The sequence below is a fragment of the Amborella trichopoda genome, chromosome 3, assembly GCF_054954075.1.
Source record: "Amborella trichopoda isolate Santa Cruz 75 chromosome 3, AtrichopodaSantaCruz75HAP2 v2.0, whole genome shotgun sequence".
NCBI classification, from domain to species: Eukaryota; Viridiplantae; Streptophyta; class Magnoliopsida; order Amborellales; family Amborellaceae; genus Amborella; species Amborella trichopoda.
Window position 1 is genome coordinate 139,965 of NC_142338.1, and position 20,100 is coordinate 160,064.

The 20,100-nt window shown below is 38.2% G+C and overlaps 1 protein-coding gene across 18 annotated transcripts in view; it reads left to right on the forward strand.

Moving 5' to 3' along the window:
- The window catches only part of LOC18439600 (transducin family protein / WD-40 repeat family protein), a 70,307-nt gene that overhangs the window by 15,972 nt on the left and 34,235 nt on the right, over positions 1-20,100 (forward strand). The window contains exon 1 of one of the 18 annotated variants that reach the window (XM_088862630.1): positions 5,263-5,361. The exons of 16 other annotated variants lie outside the window; for them this stretch is intronic. The gene's annotated coding sequence lies outside the window, so the exon portion shown is untranslated. Of the gene's footprint in view, positions 1-5,262; positions 5,362-5,761; positions 5,841-20,100 lie in introns of those variants that run through there. One more of the 18 variants, XM_088862628.1, reaches the window with a different exon arrangement.

The following is a 20,100-nucleotide window of genomic DNA, read 5'->3' on the forward strand; positions in this document are numbered from 1 at the left end:
CTGGGCGGGGGCCTTAGGCGGCCAGGCACCCAAAACGCCTAGGCGCTCGAATCCACATTTTTTAACATTAACTCGGCTCTAGGCAATTTTTTAAGTCCATAAATTGCCTTTTTTAATATGCATATCTTTTCTGTCTTTCCCTAAAGTTGAAAACATGGACGCATGGTACCATAAACTTCCTCATAAAGATCTTCATGTAAAAAGAAAATTTTCACATCTTGCTGATGTAAGAATCAAGATTTATTTGCAACTAAGAAGAGAACAATTCTAACAGTTTTTAACTTTGCTACAACGGTAAAAGTCTCTTTGTAAACTATACCATGAATCCGTGTAAAACGTTTTGCAACCAATCTCACCTTGTATCTTTCAATACTGCCATTGGCCTTGTATTTCATTGTAAACACCCATCTTGCATCCAGCCACCTTCTTCCCCTTAGGAAGTTTGGTGAGTTCGCAAGTTTTTTTTTTTTTTCAAGAGATTGCATTCCTTCCACTTTGCAGCCTTCCGTTGAGGCTATGATAGACTTCTACTACACAAGATAGAATGCTTAACAGTAGACAAAGATTATAGAAAGTCACGATAAGGTGACATGACATTATAAAAAACAAGTTGCCTATAGGACATTACATGTAGAAATGCTTTCCTTTGCATAATGCAATAGGTAAATCAAGGTCAGACACCAGGGTTGGATCGCATGGGTTGGGTCCTAGTCAATTAGGCCTGGCCCAACCCAATATATAAGTATAAAATAAAAAGTAAATAATTATATATAATATATGAAATTATTATTTATTTTATTTTATTTCTACACCCGAAACTGAATCGACCCAACCTAGTGGGTCAGTTTTGAGGCAAAATGACTTGAACCCGACCTGGGTCCGGGTCCAAGTTAGACCTAGTTGGGTTGGGCCAGGTTGGCGTCTGGACCCGTTGCCACCCCTACATTGTTCCAAGTTGACACCTGAGTAAATAATCATTCTGGAGTTCGGATTGTATCAACCTCTTTCTTTGCATATATGTCCTCAACGCCTTTTCCTTGGGTGCAATAGGGGAATTTCCATCTTCATTTTAGGAAATTTCAGAAATGAAGGGGGTTGTCAAAGGTGGAGCCAATGGTGTGGTATTGCTCTCTTCCTGAAGAAGAAATTGCTGTCCAAGAGGAGAAATATAGAATGGAGACTAGGAAGGTGACATCCAAAGAAACAACGAACTTTATTCATAGGATTGAAGCATTTGCAACCTTTTTGATGGGCTAGATATCCTAAGAAAACACACTGAATGACTTTAAGATCAAGTTTGGCCCTTTTAGAACCCAAAACACGAACAAAGCATACACAACCAAAAATTATCAGAGTTAGAGGAAACAAAAGGGAATAAGGGAGAAGAGTTTGGAAAGGAGACTTACCTTGAAGAACCCTTGATGGCATATATGATTTATTAAGTTAGTAGTAAGGACAATTTCAGACCACACAAATTTTTAGAACTTTCATTCCAAGCAAGAGGGGTCATGTCACTTCTAACAAGTGTCGATTTTTCTTCTCAAAGACTCCATTTTGCTAAGTATAAGGACATGTCTGGAATTCTGTAGTTGAATTTATTAGATAATCTTTGAGATAATTAAAAGCATATTCACCAGCATTATCAGAACGAGTACATTGACATTTGCATTGTATTGCTATTTGACTATTTTATGGTAAACTTGAACAATATTTGCAGCTTCATCTTTATGTTTCATTAGATAAAATGTGGTCAGTCTAGTGCAATCATCCATAGAGGTAACAAAAAAAATATGAAAACCAAAAACTGAAACATCACGGGAGGGTCCCCACACGTTAGAATCTACAATATGAATGGAGTGTCACATCTTTTATTATTCATAGGAAATGAGGTTCTACAATGACTTGATAACTGACAAATTTCGCATTGGAATTGAACTTGAGCCAATGATGGAAAAGTCTTTTTTTTTTTGGGTAAGTAAAAGTGGTAAGTCAGTTGGGATTTTTGGGCCCCCATCCATTGGTGAGAATGGAGTCAGAGACCTCATCATGGGGCTCGGCAATACTACCGCCAACTCCCCAAACCATTCTTGAAAAAGGGATAAGTAGTGGGGATTTGCGCCCCTACCCTTTGGTGAGAATGGAGTCAGAGATTTCATCATAGGGCTCGTTGGTACTACCACCAAGGCCCTAGCCCAACATGGAAACAAGAGCATCACCAAGATGGTGTGCCACAATTACACACGTTCTTTATTAGCAATCAAGGACATTGTAGTGGTTTGAGTTCATGGCGTGCGGATTTTTGGTCAAGGCCGCCTAGGCGCCAGGCGGACCGTTTTTTAAAACATTGGCTGATTTTTCGTGTTCACTAATGGACACATGGTAAGTTTGTTCATGTTGGAGAAGAGAAAATATTGTTCCAAGTGATGGTAGAGTGTCACCACACAAAGCATTAGATACAATATCATCATATTTAGGATTAAGACCCTCTAAAGATCTAATATATTCTTTTTTTCCATCCTTTTTGCATTCTCTTTTAGACAATGAGATGGGCTGGTAGTGTTCAATTTATCCCAAAAACCCCGTAGAGCAACATAATAGTCACCAATTGATAAATTCTTTTGTTTGAAATTGTTGAATTTCTGTTTCAACTCATAGATTTTTGCAATATTTTTCTTTTGTGAGTAGACTTCAGCCACTCTGTCCTGTGACTCATTTTAGTTGTTACAGTTTATAAATGTGTGAGTAGGATTTGTATAGCCGGCCCCAAATAGTTGGAAAAAGGCTATGATAATGATGACAATTCATAAATGTGTGAATGGAATTAGTTGTATAGAGTTTAGAATCCAGTTCATAACAATCATTTCATTGGCTTTCCAATCTGCATGAGATGGGCCTTTTGCATCTGGTTTCACTATATGACCATCAATGTAATCCAATTTGTTTTCACCTCTAAGTAATGACCTTATAATTTTGGCCCATTCCAAATAGTTTGTGCCGTCAAACTTAGTAGTAGTGATTTGAAGTTCAAAGTACTTCATGAAAGCAGTGGCTATGCAGAATTCCATAGTATAAATTCAAAAGTTTCTCTGTTTTTCTTTTTCAATAGCTGGAATTTCTACTTACAAGTTGCACAATACAATGGAAAGCAAGCCTACGACATTCTAAGATCTTTGAATCTTACTGCCAAACAAAACTTTATTCAAATCTGAATTCAAACTAACTAATTTAGGAAATAAATATGAATAAGGAACAACAAATAAAGTAAATAAATATGGGAAGACTTAACTTTTGCCTAGGAAACTTCTGAATTTTAGGGGGGACTGAGGATTGGGGGATGGCTGGAACTAGGCTAGATGGTAGGCGGTATCCTCTTAGGACTTGGCATAACCCACACCCGATCACTTGACAGATGGTGCATTTGATCCTTAGATCCTATTGAATACACCAATCTCTACTAGGTAACACCTCTGGAACACCCTTATCCAAAATTTGTGGGGCTGAGAGCATAGGTCACTTTTAGGGCGTTTTTGATAACAGGAAGACACTTCCTGGAAGTTGAGAAGTTCTCAGTACTGTTCAAGTTCTATGTTTGATAAAAAAAAGTAACTTCGTATCAAAACTTTCCATCTTCCCATCTCGCATTAAAAAAAGTTCCGACCCAAAGGTCGGAACTCAAAATAGGAAGTTCGTTACTTCCTCTTTTCGATAACCCTAGGCTCTTTGTATGCCTTGGCTGCTGAGAGCGCCTTTGCTGCTGAGCACCCCTTCGCCGCTGAGTACGCGTTCTCTGCTGAGCACGCCTTCGCCGCTGATCACCCCTTCGCCACGCTCTTCCGTTGCTTGGTTCTCGCATCGCATCGCACACTTCTGAAACTTGTGCTAAGCACCCCTCTCTTCGAGGCACGACCCCTTTGTTCTTCGAGTTTAGTCGCTGATCTTGAGGTATGCTATTGACTCTGATTTTCGTAATAATCTTTCTTCGTAATCTTTCTCTCTCTATCTCTTCTTCGAGTTTAGGGTTGCTTGATCTTTGAGCTCTGATTAGAGTATGAATACATTAAAAACTTCATTGAGCTCTGATCAGAGTACGAATACATTAAAAACTTCATTGAGCTCTGATCCAAGTTTTCAAGAGCTTGGATCTCCTAGATTTGAACATAAAAACCAAAACTATTTCTAGGGCTTCTCCTTAACCATTTCTAGGGCTTTCTAAGATTCTCTCTGATCAATTAATTGATTTTTAAGCTTTTATCTGAGCATAAACATTGGAAATCTCTAGGGTTTTATGGGTTTATGTGTTAAAATGAGTTTTAGATTGAACTCAAACTAAATAGGAAAAAAACAAAGCTGCGAAACAAAAAGAAAAAAGAGAAGAAGAAGAAGAATGGGATGGAGCAAGCTAATTTGTGACTACATAATCCTTGTTGAATTGATTCATTTCATTACATTTTTTGGAGTTCAATCAGCTTGGTTCTTTAATAAAACAAGGCCCCATTCGGATGGCCAAACAACTCTAGTAAGAAACGTAGTTTAAAAGAGATCTGGAAAGAAGTCTTTTTTCCCACTGTTGGGGCCTTTTAAAGGTAGTTTAAAAGAGATCTGGAAAGAAGTCTTTCTTCCCACTGTTGGGGCCATTTTTGGAAAAAGTAGAACTGCATAATGGGCTGGCCATGAATAGCAGTGGGCAATGCTCCACTATTTTTTTTCTCCTAAATGAGAGGGGGGGAAATCGATGTTAGTCCTTTCAACTGGCCTGTCCAAACGGGCCTAAGATATTAGATGATGTATATAGTAATTGTTTTTTATTTGCTTTGAGATTTTATGATAATTGGGCAATGATATCAGAACTATGTGCATGTTATTGGTGTTTGATTCAATTCTCATAACTAATGCTCAAGTTATTACAGGTTATTGTTGAATGGGCTGATTTCTTACTGCTTGCATTGTGCATGTGTGTTTGAATGGGCTGATTTCTTAGTTCTTGCATTTTTAATTATGTATGTTTAAACTATTACAAGTTATTGTTGAATGGGTTGGTTTTGTACATGGTTTTCTTTATGGGTGCATGAATTGTGAATGTTGCTTGATACAGATGCATCAATGCTGAATATATGTAGTGCTCAAGTTATTGCAGGTTATTGTTGAATGGGCTGATTTCTTACTGCTTGCATTGTGCATGTGTGTTTGAATGGGCTGATTTATTAGTTCTTGCATTTTTAATTATGTATGTTTAAACTATTACAGGTTATTGTTGAATGGGCTGGTTTTGTTCATGGTTTTCTTTATGGATGCATGAATGGTGAATGTTGCTTGATACAGATGCATCATTGCTGAATATAAGTAGTGCTCAAGTTATTACAGGTTATTGTTGAATGGGCTGATTTCGTACTGCTTGCATTGTGCATGTGTGTTTGAACGAGCTGATTTATTAGTTCTTGCATTTTTAATTATGTATGTTTAAACTATTATAGGTTATTCTATGTATGTTCAAATGTCGTGTGCCATTATAATCTTGCCGAGAGAGCGAGAGAGAGCACACAACATATGTGCAATTTCTTTATGTCTCTTGTGCATATCATGTATAAATTATTATGGGAATCATTCTCTTGTGCGGAATTGGTAGTGTAAAACCCCTAAGTCCTCATAATTCATGACTCTCTCACAATTCTCTTTTGACATAGATGAGTGGTGATGTAAGGAATGATAAAATTCGATACTTGTATAATGTATATTGGCTCATAGTCCATAATGATGTGTGCAGTGGATGTATACTGGCTCATAGTCCATAATAATGCCATAGCGACGCAGTTGTGGGAGGCCTACCTAAGTCGCTAGCACTTGTAATTAAACATTGTTCTATGAACTTTTTATGTTGTGTTCATTCTATTGCATTTCGAATTATGTATGTTTAAACTATTACATGTTATTATTGAATAGGCTGGTTTTGTACATGGTTTTCTTTATGGATGCATGAATTGTGAATGTTGCTTGATACAGATGCATCAGTGCTGAATATAAGTAGTGCTCAAGTTATTATTGAATGGGCTGATTTCTTACTGCTTGACATTGTCTATGGACTGCTTTAATTTTGAGCTGCAATAAAGTTTAACATGGAACATTTGCATGGAAGTTTATCATGGAACATTGTCTATACACTGCTTTAATTTTGGTTGCATATGACATGTTATTGCTGTGGAAGTCTATAGATGGAAATTATGTGCACCTGTTCTTTGCAAATAAAGAAATAGAAAACAAAACGTATGCTATATAATTTACATGATTGCCACTGATTTAGGAAACTTCAAGATGATACACACTTTATAAAAATTACATGACTACCATTGATTTTGGGAAACTTCAAGATGATATCTGCCCCCATGATGTTTCTTTCGGTAAGGACTATAGGCTGGTTTGGAAACCAAAATGCATTTCATGTGGTGTTAGTGGTGGACATATGAAAAATGTAACTCTCGCCAATGGGATGAAAACCAGTCTTTTCTCTAATCCAATACATATACCCAGTTCAAGATGATATCTACCCCCATGATGTTTCTTTTGGTAAGGACTATAGGCCGGTTTGGAAACCAAAATGCATTTTTATCATGTGGTGTTAGTGGTGGACATATGAAAAATGTAACTCTTGTCAATGGGATGAAAACCAGTCTTTTCTCTAATCCAATACAGATACGCAGTTCTTCTTTAACTTCCCAGGAGGTTATCAAACACAGAAACTAGGAACTTCTTAACTTCAAACACAGAAACCAAGAACTTCTTAACTTCCCAAAGAGGTTATCAAACGCAGAAACCAGGAACTTCTTAAGTTCACAGAACTTAAGAACTTCCAATGTACAGTTCATGAACTTGCTTCCAGTTATCAAACTGGCCCTTATGGTTTCTTAAGACTCTTTTTGAACCTTTGGCCATGCCACCAAATGACACCACCCCTAGCCTAGTCTAGGGTTGGGCTTGCCCCCAAAGCCTCTATGTCTCTGGGGTGGGGTGTGCCACCCAAAGAGGAGAGAGAGGGCAATAGAAAGAGAGAGAGTTTGTGTGTGGAGATTTTTTTTTTTTTTTTTGGGTGTTCCAATGAGATAATGATTCAATGTTATCCAAAATATTTAGGTAATTTGTGAGGTGAGAGAGGAATAATTTAAGCCATTCACCCCTGAAATCAAAGATTATTATTTAGGTAGGATTTTAGGAACAATATCCCCATGAGATTTGACTCATTATTCACTTCTAACCTATCTCGATATTTGACCTGTCAAACTTATCTCTTGGATTATTTAAAAATCCTTTGATCTCACAAAGGGATATTTAGGAATTAAAGAAAAAACAAAACAAAATACTTGGTCAAAATAATCTTTTTTTTTTTTTTATAATGTTAACTTTGTATTGCTGTAAGAGAGAGTACAAGTGAAAGGAGGAAGAGAGGACCTCGAGTACCCACGAGGCAGGTACCTTGGGCAAAAAAATAAGTCCGGAGACCCTATACAAAAAAATCGGCCCTGTCCTGCCAGATTACAAAAGTTAGAGTGTAGCAAAAAAGGGCTTATAAGAGACGCCCGAGTACAATAAAAAAGGAAAGGTAGCTAGAGTCCAGGGAAGCCTCTATGGTCCAGAGTAAAAAAAGAGATGGACCGGTCAGAGTCTTCCACACTTGCCTGTGCTCTGTCTTTAGCAAGAAGATCAGCGAGCTCGTTTGACCTCCGCTAGGTATGCCTCCATAAAACGTTCATATCCCTGCATATATGATTAATTTCATCAAAAATCGTGGAGAGGTACCAAGGAGCAGGGGAGGTGCTTGCTGCCCAAGAGATGGCCCCAAGAGGGGTTGAATCTTTTGAGACCCAGCAGAAGAGCCATCGCTTCAGCGAATTGCGAATCTCCATGTCCCACATTTTCCGAGTAGGTCAGGAGAATATTGCTGTTGTGATCCTGAAATACCCCTCCTGCCCCTGATGGCCCTGGGTTTCCCAGTGAACAACTATCAAAGTTGAGTTTGATGGCGTTGACTGGAGGGGCCAACCAGTTGTGAGGCCTTTGTTTCTTGTGAGGTTGGAGGTTCAAAATATTCTCCCACTGACTGAGAAAGGTGATAGAAGGGGTCCTTACAAAATCCTTGTGAGTTGAGGCCCAAAAATTTACTAAGGACGTAACCTTTTGGAAAAGCACTGGAACTTCTCTTTTGTGGCCTTGGAAAACCCTCTCATTCCTCTCTATCCAAATAATCCAAATGGTTGCAGCGATTGTTGACTTCCACAAAGTTCGCCTGGCCTTAGGCCAATGGTAGTCGGGGTAGGAGGAAATGAGAGCCTTGAACAAGGGTGGGAGAACCCATTGAATTTTAAACAGCTGAAAAATACAGCTCTAGAGTTCAAAGGCCAGGCTGCAATGTAGGGAAAGGTGAGGGTAGTCTCTTCCTCGTGCAGGCACAAACTACATCTGTTTGGAAGCGAAAGTCCTCTTCTTTGAAGGTGGTCGACTGTGAGAGCTCGTTGGCAGCAAGCTATCCAATTGAAGGTTTGGACTTTTGGAGGAGCTATCGTTGACCAGACTTTGGATTAGACGGAAGTGGGGTTCAGGGGGTAAGTAGGGGGTTGAATAAGTTTGTTGTAGAAAGAGGCTACCGAGAAGGCACTTGAGGGAGAGAGAATCCATACCAGTGAGTCAGTCCCTGAGGGAGAACAGAAGATGGGGTGTAAGGCTACGGACAGAGAGATGAAGAGTGTAGTCTCTTCCTTGGTTAATGTCACACCCCAAGAATTTACAGTACTGTTATTCCTGAGATGTGACAAAACATATATACATCTATTGATAGGGTAAATTTACAGTGGCGAGGTCTTACATAGTAAATAAAGAAAGCTAGCACAACAACAGTATCTTCCAAGGTTGATCTTGACTAGCACTCAAAATGAATCCGTAGTTATCCTGAAAAAAATGTTTACCATTGTTTGATGAGTTTGGCTACTCAGTAAGTGATCATCATAATCCTAAAAATAATCATGATTGAAAGATATCAATATTTTTCACAATGAAATCTATTAACAGAAATGCATCAACAGTTTCACTTTCAATAAATGCATGATTAAGTATAATCCGAGTAATTGAAATGCTTGTAACACTTTTAACGGCAGTACATAATTCAAAGGATTTCACAAAATACCCTACTGGCGTCCCAAGTAGGTCACCTATATACCCCATCAGCGTCCTGATGGGTCCACTTAATCCCTATCGGCGTCTCAGATAGGTTCACTTAATCCCTGCAGGTCCACTTATACCTCACTGGCGTATCGGATGAGTCCACTTAATCCCTACCGGCGTCCCAGATAGGTCCACTTATACCTCACCGGCGAACCGGATGAGTCCACTTGCATACTTAAATTATTTCTAAATCTCTTTAAACATTCGAAAGCAGCAATATCATGTACTCAACATATCACTAAAATCATTAATATGAATTTCACTTAAACCATTAATAACAATCACTTTATAAAACATTTCAAAAATAACCAATCAAATATTTTGGGCTCAAATTTAGAAAGGTAGCAGTTTGTAAAGGCATTCTAGCATAATTGCCAATTTAATATGTATAGAAAAACTCTTATAAAAATTCAAGAATACGGAATTATCACAATTTATGGGATATCAATCCACAAATGAACATTTCACAACAATACTATAATCAATTGCAAAAATGTCAATTTTTTTAAATAATAAGGCAGTCATTTGCACATGAATTTTACATTGTCTAAATATTCAAAACAGTAGAAAGAAATATCACAATTTTACTAAAAGCAAAAATATCACATTTATTTCTAACAATAGACAAAAAATAAATAAATAAATTTATTTTTCTAATTTACAGCATTCAAAATTTCTAACATAGATAAAATATCACAATTTTACTAAAAAGATTATTTTTCAAGATAATGAGGTCATGTGCGCATAAAATTTATCGCGCCTAAAATTCATGATAATAAGCAGAAATAATTATTTCATTTTATTTTTAAAAAGAATGGATTATTTTTCGAGACAATGAGGTCACTTACACACAAAACTGATAAAATAAAGATCCTAGACAGAATATCACTATTTATTAAAAATAGATTATTTTTCATAAAGACGATGTCACTTACCCACAAATGTTTGAGAGGGAGCTTCCGATAAAAAAATTCGGTTCGAGATAGGAGTTCACTGTGTTTCGACCAAAGAGAGAGAGATCTCAAAATTTTGTTTTAGGGTGAGAGGGCTCACATCCCCTATTTAAATTCTTATAACGTATTATTATATTATTTTATTACGCTCTACCTCATACCTGAGGTGTCGCGTTAAAAGTCTGCTTTTAACGTACGAAAACCACGTCCGCTAAACGACGTGGCCAGCTGCAAGCAGCAGGAGGCAAAAGCAGGCAAAAGAAAAAGTAAAGGCAAAGGCAAAGGCAAAACCTTTTGAAAATAGTGATGGTCCCCAAGGACCATCATACTCAAACAGAACATCACCTATTTAAAAGCATATTTTCTCTTTTTTTTTCTTTTTTTTTTTTTTTGAAATTTTAGGATTGTTACATTCTTCCTCCCTTAAAGAAATTTAGTCCTCTAAATTTGTGTACCTGATTACTTAAAAAGATAGGGGTATTTTTCTCTGATTTCGTCTTCTCGTTCTCAAGTCGACTCTTCTCTTGAATGGTACTGCCATAATACACGGACTAAAGGAATCTCCTTATTACGCAACACTTTCACCTTTCTATCCAGTATTAAAATTGGCTGCTCAATGAAAGATAGGTCCTTCCTGATCGGTAAAGGTTCATATTTTAAGATATGGGATGGGTCGGGCTGATACTTTCGTAGTGAAGATACATGAAAGACACTATGGACATTTGCCAATTCGGGTGGTAAGGCAAGTCTATAAGCGACACCTCCGATTCTTTCCAGGATTTCAAATGGTCCGATGTAACGTGGGCTCAACTTTCCTTTCTTGCCGAATCTCATAATGCCCTTTATTGGTGAGATTTTTAGGAAAACTCGATCACTTTCCTCAAATTCAAGATCTCTCCTTCGGTTATCGGCATAACTCTTTTGCCGACACTGAGCTGTCCTGAGCCTTTCACGAATTAATGCTATTTTATCTGTGGTTATCTGGACAATTTCTGGCCCCAAAAGCTTTCTTTCACCAACCTCGTCCCAACATATGGGTGACCTGCATTTCCTTCCATACAGGGCTTCATATGGTGCCATCTGAATACTGGCTTGGAAGCTATTATTATAAGCAAACTCAATCAGGGGTAAATGGTCATCCCAGCTTCCTGTAAGGTCAATAACACAGGCCCTCAGCATATCTTCCAAGATTTGGATGGTCCTCTCCGATTGTCCATCAGTTTGGGGGTGAAAGGCAGTACTAAAGGTGAGTCTCGTCCCCATGGCTGACTGTAGTCCAGCCCAAAATTTAGAAGTAAACCGAGTATCCCTGTCCGATACAATACTGACATGAACTCCATGCAATCGCACTATTTCCTTAATGTACAACTGAGCCAGTCAATCCAAAGTGTATATCGTGCGAATCGGTATAAAGTGGGCAGCTTTAGTCAACCGGTCTACAATGACCCAAATGCTATCATGTCCTGAATTTGTTCTAGGCAAGCCAGAGACAAAATCCATAGAGCTGTGCTCCCACTTCCATTCTGGCACGGGTAAAGGCTGCAACAACGCAGCGGGCCTTTGATGTTCAGCTTTTACTTGCTGGCATGTTAGGCATTTAGACACAAATAGTGCTACCTCTTTTTTCATATTATTCCACCAAAAGGTTTTCTTCAGGTCCTGATACATTTTAATACATCTGGGATGTATCGTATAACGAGAATGATGTGCTTCTTTTAAGATAGCTTTCTTTACACTCTTATCATTCGGGACACAAACCCGACCTTTGAATCTTAGCAAATCCTCACGACATATAGAGAATTCATCTCTCTTTCCTTGCTTCACCTCTTCTATAATTGTTATAAGCTGAGGGTCTTTCTTTTGCGCCAATCGAATCTGTTGGATTAATTGGGGTTCCGCCTTAATATTGGCAATCATACTTACCACACCATTAATGGACGGAGTTGGATGCCAATCCACTATTTCCTCTAACAATCGCATTTCTTGGATCATTAGATGAGCTAAGACTCCCGTAGATTTTCTACTTAGAGCGTCGACCACAACGTTAGCTTTTCCTGAATGATAATGGATTGTACAATCATAATCTTTTAAGAAATCCATCCATCTTATCTGCCGCATATTTAAATCCTTCTGAGAGAAAAGGTATTTCAAACTCTTATGATCCGTGTATATTACGAATTGCTCACCATATAGATAATGCCTCCATATTTTCAAAGCGAATACTATTGCAGCTAGCTCCAAATCATGAATTGGATATTTTTTCTCATATTCTTTCAACTGTCTGGATGCATATGCCACTACTTTCCCATATTGCATTAATACACAGCCCAAACCTTTATGTGAAGCATCACTATAAATCACAAATCCCCCACTCCCCTCAGGAATAGTTAAAATAGGTGCTGAAGTTAATCGAACTTTTAGTTCTTGAAAACTCTCCTCACATTCACTTGTCCATTCAAATTTGACATTTTTCTGTGTCAATCGAGTCAATGGGATTGCGATTCCAGAAAATCCTTCTACAAATTTTCTGTAATATCCTGCCAATCCCAAAAAGCTTCGAACTTCAGTCACATTACTTGGTTGTTTCCAATTAACAACGGCTTCAACCTTTGAAGGATCAACTGATAGACCTTCTTTTGATATGACATGTCCTAAAAATGTCACTTGTTCAAGCCAAAATTCACATTTACTAAGTTTGACATACAATTTATTTTCTCTTAATATTTGCAATACCATTCTTACATGCTGCTCATGTTCCTTCTGATTCTTGGAATAAATTAAAATATCATCGATGAATACCACAATAAATTTATCCAAAAAGGGCCTAAAGATTCGATTCATCAAATCCATAAATGCAGCCGGTGCATTAGTTAATCCAAAAGGCATAACTAAAAATTCATAATGGCCATACCTTGTTCTGAAAGCTGTCTTGAGTATATCTTCACTTTTAATCTTAAGCTGATGGTATCCAGATCTAAGATCAATTTTTTAAAACACTTGTGATCCTTGTAATTGATCAAATAAATCATCAATTCTAGGTAATGGATACTTATTTTTCACTGTCATTTGGTTCAACTGTCTATAATCAATACACAATCTCATAGTCCCATCTCTCTTTTTGACAAACAGTACTGGAGCACCCCAAGGTGACACACTGGGCCTGATAAAATCTTTATCTAATAATTCTTCCAATTGTTGTTTCAGTTCTTTAAGTTCTGCAGGAGCCATTCTGTATGGTGCCTTAAAAATTGGTGCTACCCCTGGCATTAATTCAATGGAGAATTCAATTGCCCTGTCAGGCGGTAATCCTGACAATTCTTCAAGAAAAACGTAGGGAAATTCTCGGATAACCGGAGTGGTATCCAAATTTATTTCTTCCTTCCTATCTTCTTTGATATAGGCAAGAAAGCCTTGACACTCTTTTCGAAGGAGGCGATTAGCTCGAATACAAGAGATTAAATATGATGGGGAGTCTTCTTTGACACCATTGAAGTAAAATACTGGTTGATTCGGAATACTAAAGGTAACAATTTTCTTATAACAATTAATACTTGCATGGTATGCAGAAAGCCAATCCATGCATAAGATTACATCAACATCTTGAATTTCCAGGAGTATTAAATCAACCAACAGTTCCTTTTCTTCTATCTTTATTACACATGATTTGTACATTATATTGGTGTTAATTGAATCTCCCATCGGTGTGGCTACCTCTAGAATGTATTCTAATTGCTCTGGTTCTACCTTTAAGTGGCATGCAAAGTGTTGTGATACAAATGAATGAGTAGATCCAGGATCAATCAAAACATGAGCTACTTTTTGGAAGATAGTAAGAGTACCTTGGATCACTGATTTTGAGGCCTGAGCGTCTTGCTCGGTAATCGCAAATACTCTTCCCTTCATCTGAGGCTTTGGAGCTATCTCTCCCTGCTTTGGAAGCTGTTGTGTCTGTAAGCTAGGACATTGTTTAATCTGGTGTCCCAATTTTCCACATTTAAAACAGGCTCTGGTATTCCAATAACAAGGGCTTGATCCATGATTTTTCCCACATTTTCTACATAGTTCTATTGGGTTTTGAAATGGCGGGGGCCTTGGCTTCTTGTTTGGCCTTTCAAACTGTTGTCGATTAGATGATGTAGGTTTAACATGACTGTTCTGATTTTTTGTCTTTTGGTAATCTTCAAAATCTTTTTCGACAATTTGGGCACGATCCACTATTTCAGCATAAGTTCTTAATTTCAAGACTGATATTCTGCTTCTAATAGCTGGCCTGAGACCCCTTTCAAATTTCTTCACCTTTCTTGCCTCATTGTTAATCATATGTGGTGCAAACCTGGCTAATTCAGTAAACTTGGCCTCGTATTGTGCTACTGTCCTATTTCCTTGGATTAATTCTAGAAATTCTATTTCTTTTTGGTCTCGAATAAAATCTGGGAAATATTTTTCATTAAATGCCTCTAGAAATACTTCCCAAGTCAAGGTTTTATTTTCTTTGACCAATACTCCTTTTGCCATTCGCCACCAGTGTTGTGCCTCACCTTCTAACATAAAAACTGCCAAGGCCACCTTCCTATCATCAGGACATTCCATAACCTCGAATATTTTTTCCAATTGCATAATCCATCCCTCGGCTTCCAGTGGGTTTACAGCACCCTTAAAAGAAGGTGGGTTTAATTTCTTAAATTGTTCGATATTGCTCCCACCATTTCCTGTAACTGACTGCTTGGGTGGATTGTTGTTTTCCATCTGATGTTGCATTAAAGCAACCATATTTTCCAAGGCTTTGTGAATTCCTTCCATATTGGCTTCAGCTATTTTGAATCTTGACTTTATCCCGGTCTGTACACACAATAAATGTGATTTTTAAGTACATTCTTTTTAAATTTCCTAAGGATCTTAAACCTATTGCTCTGATACCATAAATGTCACACCCCAAGAATTTACAGTACTGTTATTCCTGAGATGTGACGGACAAAACATATATACATCTATTGATAGGACAAATTTACAGTGGCGAGGTCTTACATAGTAAATAAAGAAAGCTAGCACAACAACAGTATCTTCCAAGGTTGATCTTGACTAGCACGCAAAATGAATCCGTAGTTATCCTGAAAAAAATGTTTACCATAGTTTGATGAGTTTGGCTACTCAGTAAGTGATCATCATAATCCTAAAAATAATCATGATTGAAAGATATCAATATATTTCACAATGAAATCTATTAACAGAAATGCATCAACAGTTTCACTTTCAATAAATGCATAATTAAGTATAATCCGAGTAATTGAAATGCTTATAACACTTTTAACGGCAGTACATAATTCAAAGGATTTCACAAAATACCCTACTGGCGTCCCAAGTAGGTCACCTATATACCCCATCAGCGTCCTGATGGGTCCACTTAATCCCTATCGGCGTCCCAGATAGGTCCACTTAATCCCTGCAGGTCCACTTATACCTCACCGGCGTACCGGATGAGTCCACTTAATCCCTACCGGCGTCCCAGATAGGTCCACTTATACCTCACCGGCGAACCGGATGAGTCCACTTGCATACTTAAATTATTTCTAAATCTCTTTAAACATTCGAAAGCAGCAATATCATGTACTCAACATATCACTAAAATCATTAATATGAATTTCACTTAAACCATTAATAACAATCACTCTATATAACATTTCAAAAATAACCAATCAAATATTTTGGGCTCAAATTTAGAAAGGTAGCAGTTTTTAAAGGCATTCTAGCATAATTGCCAATTTAATATGTATAGAAAAACTCTTATAAAAATTCAAGAATACGGAATTATCACAATTTATGGGATATCAATCCACAAATAAACATTTCACAACAATACTATAATCAATTGCAAAAATGTCAATTTTTTTAAATAATAAGGCAGTCATTTGCACATGAATTTTACATTGTCTAAATATTCAAAATAGTAGAAAGAAATATCACAATTTTACTAAAAGCAAAAATATCACATTTATTTCTAACAATAGACAAAAAATAAATAAATAAATTTATTTTTCTAATTTACAGCATTCAAATTTCTAACATAGATAAAATATCACAATTTTACTAAAAAGATTATTTTTCAAGATAATGAGGTCATGTGCGCATAAAATTTATCGCGCCTAAAATTCATGATAATAAGCAGAAATAATTATTTCATTTTATTTTTAAAAAGAATGGATTATTTTTCGAGACAATGAGGTCACTTACACACAAAACTGATAAAATAAAGATCCTAGACGGAAATATCACTATTTATTAAAAATAGATTATTTTTCAGAAAGACGATGTCACTTACCCACAAATGTTTGAGAGGGAGCTTCCGATAAAAAAATTCGGTTCGAGAGAGGAGTTCACTGTGTTTCGACCAGAGAGAGAGAGATCTCAAAATTTTGTTTTAGGGTGGGAGTGCTCACATCCCCTATTTAAATTCTTATAACGTATTATTATATTATTTTATTACGCTCTACCTCATACCTGAGGTGTCGCGTTAAAAGTCTGCTTTTAACGTACGAAAACCACGTCCGCTAAAGGACGTGGCCAGCTGCAAGCAGCAGGAGGCAAAAGCAGGCAAAAGAAAAAGTAATGGCAAAGGCAAAGGCAAAACCTTTTGAAAATAGTGATGGTCCCCAAGGACCATCATACTCAAACAGAACATCACCTATTTAAAAGCATATTTTCTCCTTTTTTTTCTTTTTTTTTTTTTTAAAATTTTAGGATTGTTACAGTTAAGTTCCTTCTGAAGAGGGATTCCAAGACCTTCTGCCAACTAATAGGACCATCTATTCAATGATGGTTGATTCTTTGTTGACGGAGAGGTGAAAGAGAGAGGGGAAAAGATCCCTAAGAGGGGCATGTCCAATCCAAAGGTTGGACTAAAAGCGCACTCTAGAACCTTCTTTGGGGTGGAAGCGGATGGATTGGTTGAAAAGAGCAAGAGAGTATGCAAAGGACTTCCAGGCACCAAAGGCCCTACTGCGGGAGGTCTTGTCAGGCACCCACTTATGAGTGGGGATCCTGTATTTGTTGCGAATGACCTGTGCCCAAAGGGAGTTTGGTTGAGTAGCCAATCTCCACCGCCATTTCCCTAGTAGAGTCAGGTTTTGTTTTCTAAGATTCTTGATTCCGAGCCCTCCTTGGGATTTGGGTAGTTGGACTGTGTCCCAAGAGATTAGGTGGTGTCCGGTTTTTTCCCCTTGGCTAGACCAAACGAAGTTTCTCATGAGCTGGTCCAGCCTGTTAGCTACCGAGGCTGGCATGTGGAAAATGGGCATTAAGTAGATAGGGGCATTGGCCAGAGTGGCTTTGATCAGCGTGGATCGGCTTGTCAGGGAAAGAAACCTCCCGTTCCAGCCGGCCAAGCGCCTATCCACTCTATCAATAATTTGAGCCCATTGGCTTTGTTTGGGCTTCCCCAAGCCCAAAGGTATGCCCAAGTAGGTGGTGGGGAGGTCCTCTACTTTGCAGTCCCAGGAAGGAATAAGGGCTCTGATTTCTTGGCTCATGAGGCCCACCCCCATCATCTTTGATTTATCCATATTAACTTTAATTCCCCTGGCAGTCTCAAAACAAATGAGAAACAGCCTCAGGTTGTCGATCTCCTGTGGGGACGTGTCAAGGAAGACTAGTGTATCATCTGCATATTGCAGATGAGACACCGAGGGGCCTTGTGTGCTACATTGGAAGACTGAAAGAAGGCCTTCCTGATAGAGGTGGGAAATGGACCTATTGAAGACCTCTGAGACTACAACGAAGAGAAATGGGGACGGAGGGTCCCCTTGGCGAAGGCCCCTTGAGGATGGGAAGAAACCTTTTGGGCTCCCATTTATGAGAATAGAGAAGTGGGGGTTGGTGATATAGCCTTGCATCCATATTCTCCACCGGTTACCAAAGCCCATCCTAGCCATCGTTTCGTCTAGTAGGGATTAATCGACGTGGTCATAAGCCTTTTCCCAGTCAATTTTGAAAAATATCCTTAAGTATCTTTTAAGATAATTTTCACTAAGATTATCTCAAATGATTATCACCTTAGGATATTTTTTCATTAATTAAAAATTGCTTCCCCAAAATTTCCCAAATTAATGAGAAATATTGGGGTGTCCTACTATGTGGGGCGTGTGACCCATGTGGGCCTCATGTCCCATACAATGTGTGCCCCACATGTGTGGCAACTGGGCCCTTAAACCAACCCCCTCCCCCCTTGTGGTGGGTCCCACCTCTTTTAAACAACCCCCCCACCCCCCCCCCCCCACCCCCACCCCACCCCCCCTTTAGAAAGTTTTTGGAAATGACCTTTATGGGGTTTTTATTCATTCAAATTCAATTTTAAAATTCTTATAAATATCTGAAAATCACATAAACAAAAATACTGTTGAAAACAATATTTTTGGGGTTTCTTAAAAAGTTTAGTAGCACATAGAAATACCTTTACAAGTGGATTGGTACCTAATAAGTCAAAACACATGCCTGTCAGGCCATTCCGTGTCAGGATCCATGATCCACTACTGTTTTCTCAAACCAACCCAATGGGACCCATGACTCCCAATCATGTGCAGGGGCTTATGATTGGCCCGTCAAAGCTTGCCAATAAACAGTAGAACCATAGTTCTAGTATATGGTAACAGGTTCCCCTAAGAGCAAGTCAAATGTACATATCACTATAGTGCAAGGGGAAGTCTCTTTGTGCAAATGTACACGTGTCCCTTTCTAAGGTTGCTTCATAAAAAAAAACGTAGTTGTCATATGTACATGTCGTGCGGATGTTTCGTTGAGGGCTTGGCCCTTGCTCACACAAGCATCTCTCCGACCTCAACAAGTGATGACCCTCTATAAAACCCTCAACGTAGTGTCTATGCCTAGCTGAAAGGGTTTTATGCTAGCCGAAAGGGTTTTGGACAATTACCATAGACCGCCCATCCCTAGGTCAGTCAACCATCATAGAATCCTACTGAAGTGCATAATTCACTATCATTTATTGTATTTACATTCTCTCATGGACTTTAAAGGCCACAAACCCCAACATTTTATACTTGATTTTCGTTGTGACATTGTTACTTTTTCAAGGCAATAAACAGGTTATCATTGTTGTTGAAATAGGGGTACACCCTCGGATTTCTCATTAAGTACACTTCGTAAGCATTGAAAGCACTACACAGTAGGAAAAGAGCCCGTGCTTAAGTGGTTAATGCTTGACGATTTGCAACGCTACCTCCTAGGCTCAATTCATACCGACGGTTGGGGCCCTCTCCCCACTAACTCACCAAAAAAAAAAAAGCACTACATAGTGCATTAGCCAGTCAAATATATAATCGTGGCAGCAAGTTTCAGAGGTAAAGTGGCTATAAAGCTATTCGCTACACATCCAACAATAGCCAAAAAAAAAGATGGAATAAAAGGATCCAAGATTCACCATTCAATGCCACATCAAATAGTTCGTCCCCCCCCCTCCCTCCCCTGCCCCCCAAAAAAAAAGAAAGACACCATGGATTTATCATCAGATCACCTATCTATGAATCATGAAAAACCGTAAATTTTGGTTATAAAACTTTACAAATTTGGCAACTTTCATGAAAACCAGATCAGATTAGGAGCAAATGTTAGAAAACGACACTTTCCTTCAAAAAACATATGTTAGAATAGTATCATCATAATCTTCAAAAATAGATCTGTTAGGGTTTCTTCTTGTCGTACACTCTTCCAGTTGTCTGGCTGTACTGGTAAACCAGCAGTTAAATGGCCAGAGTTCTCAGCACTCGACTCTTACTTCTTCAGATTTGAACCTTGCTCTGAAACCAAGTTGAAAGCTAGAACCTAGATTTATGTCAATCGCCAAGTACTAGTTGAGTATATGAGAGAAGAGAAAGGTGTGAAGGGAAAGAGGAAGACGAAGATGTGGTAAGAGAAAAAGGAGATGAAAGAGAGAGGT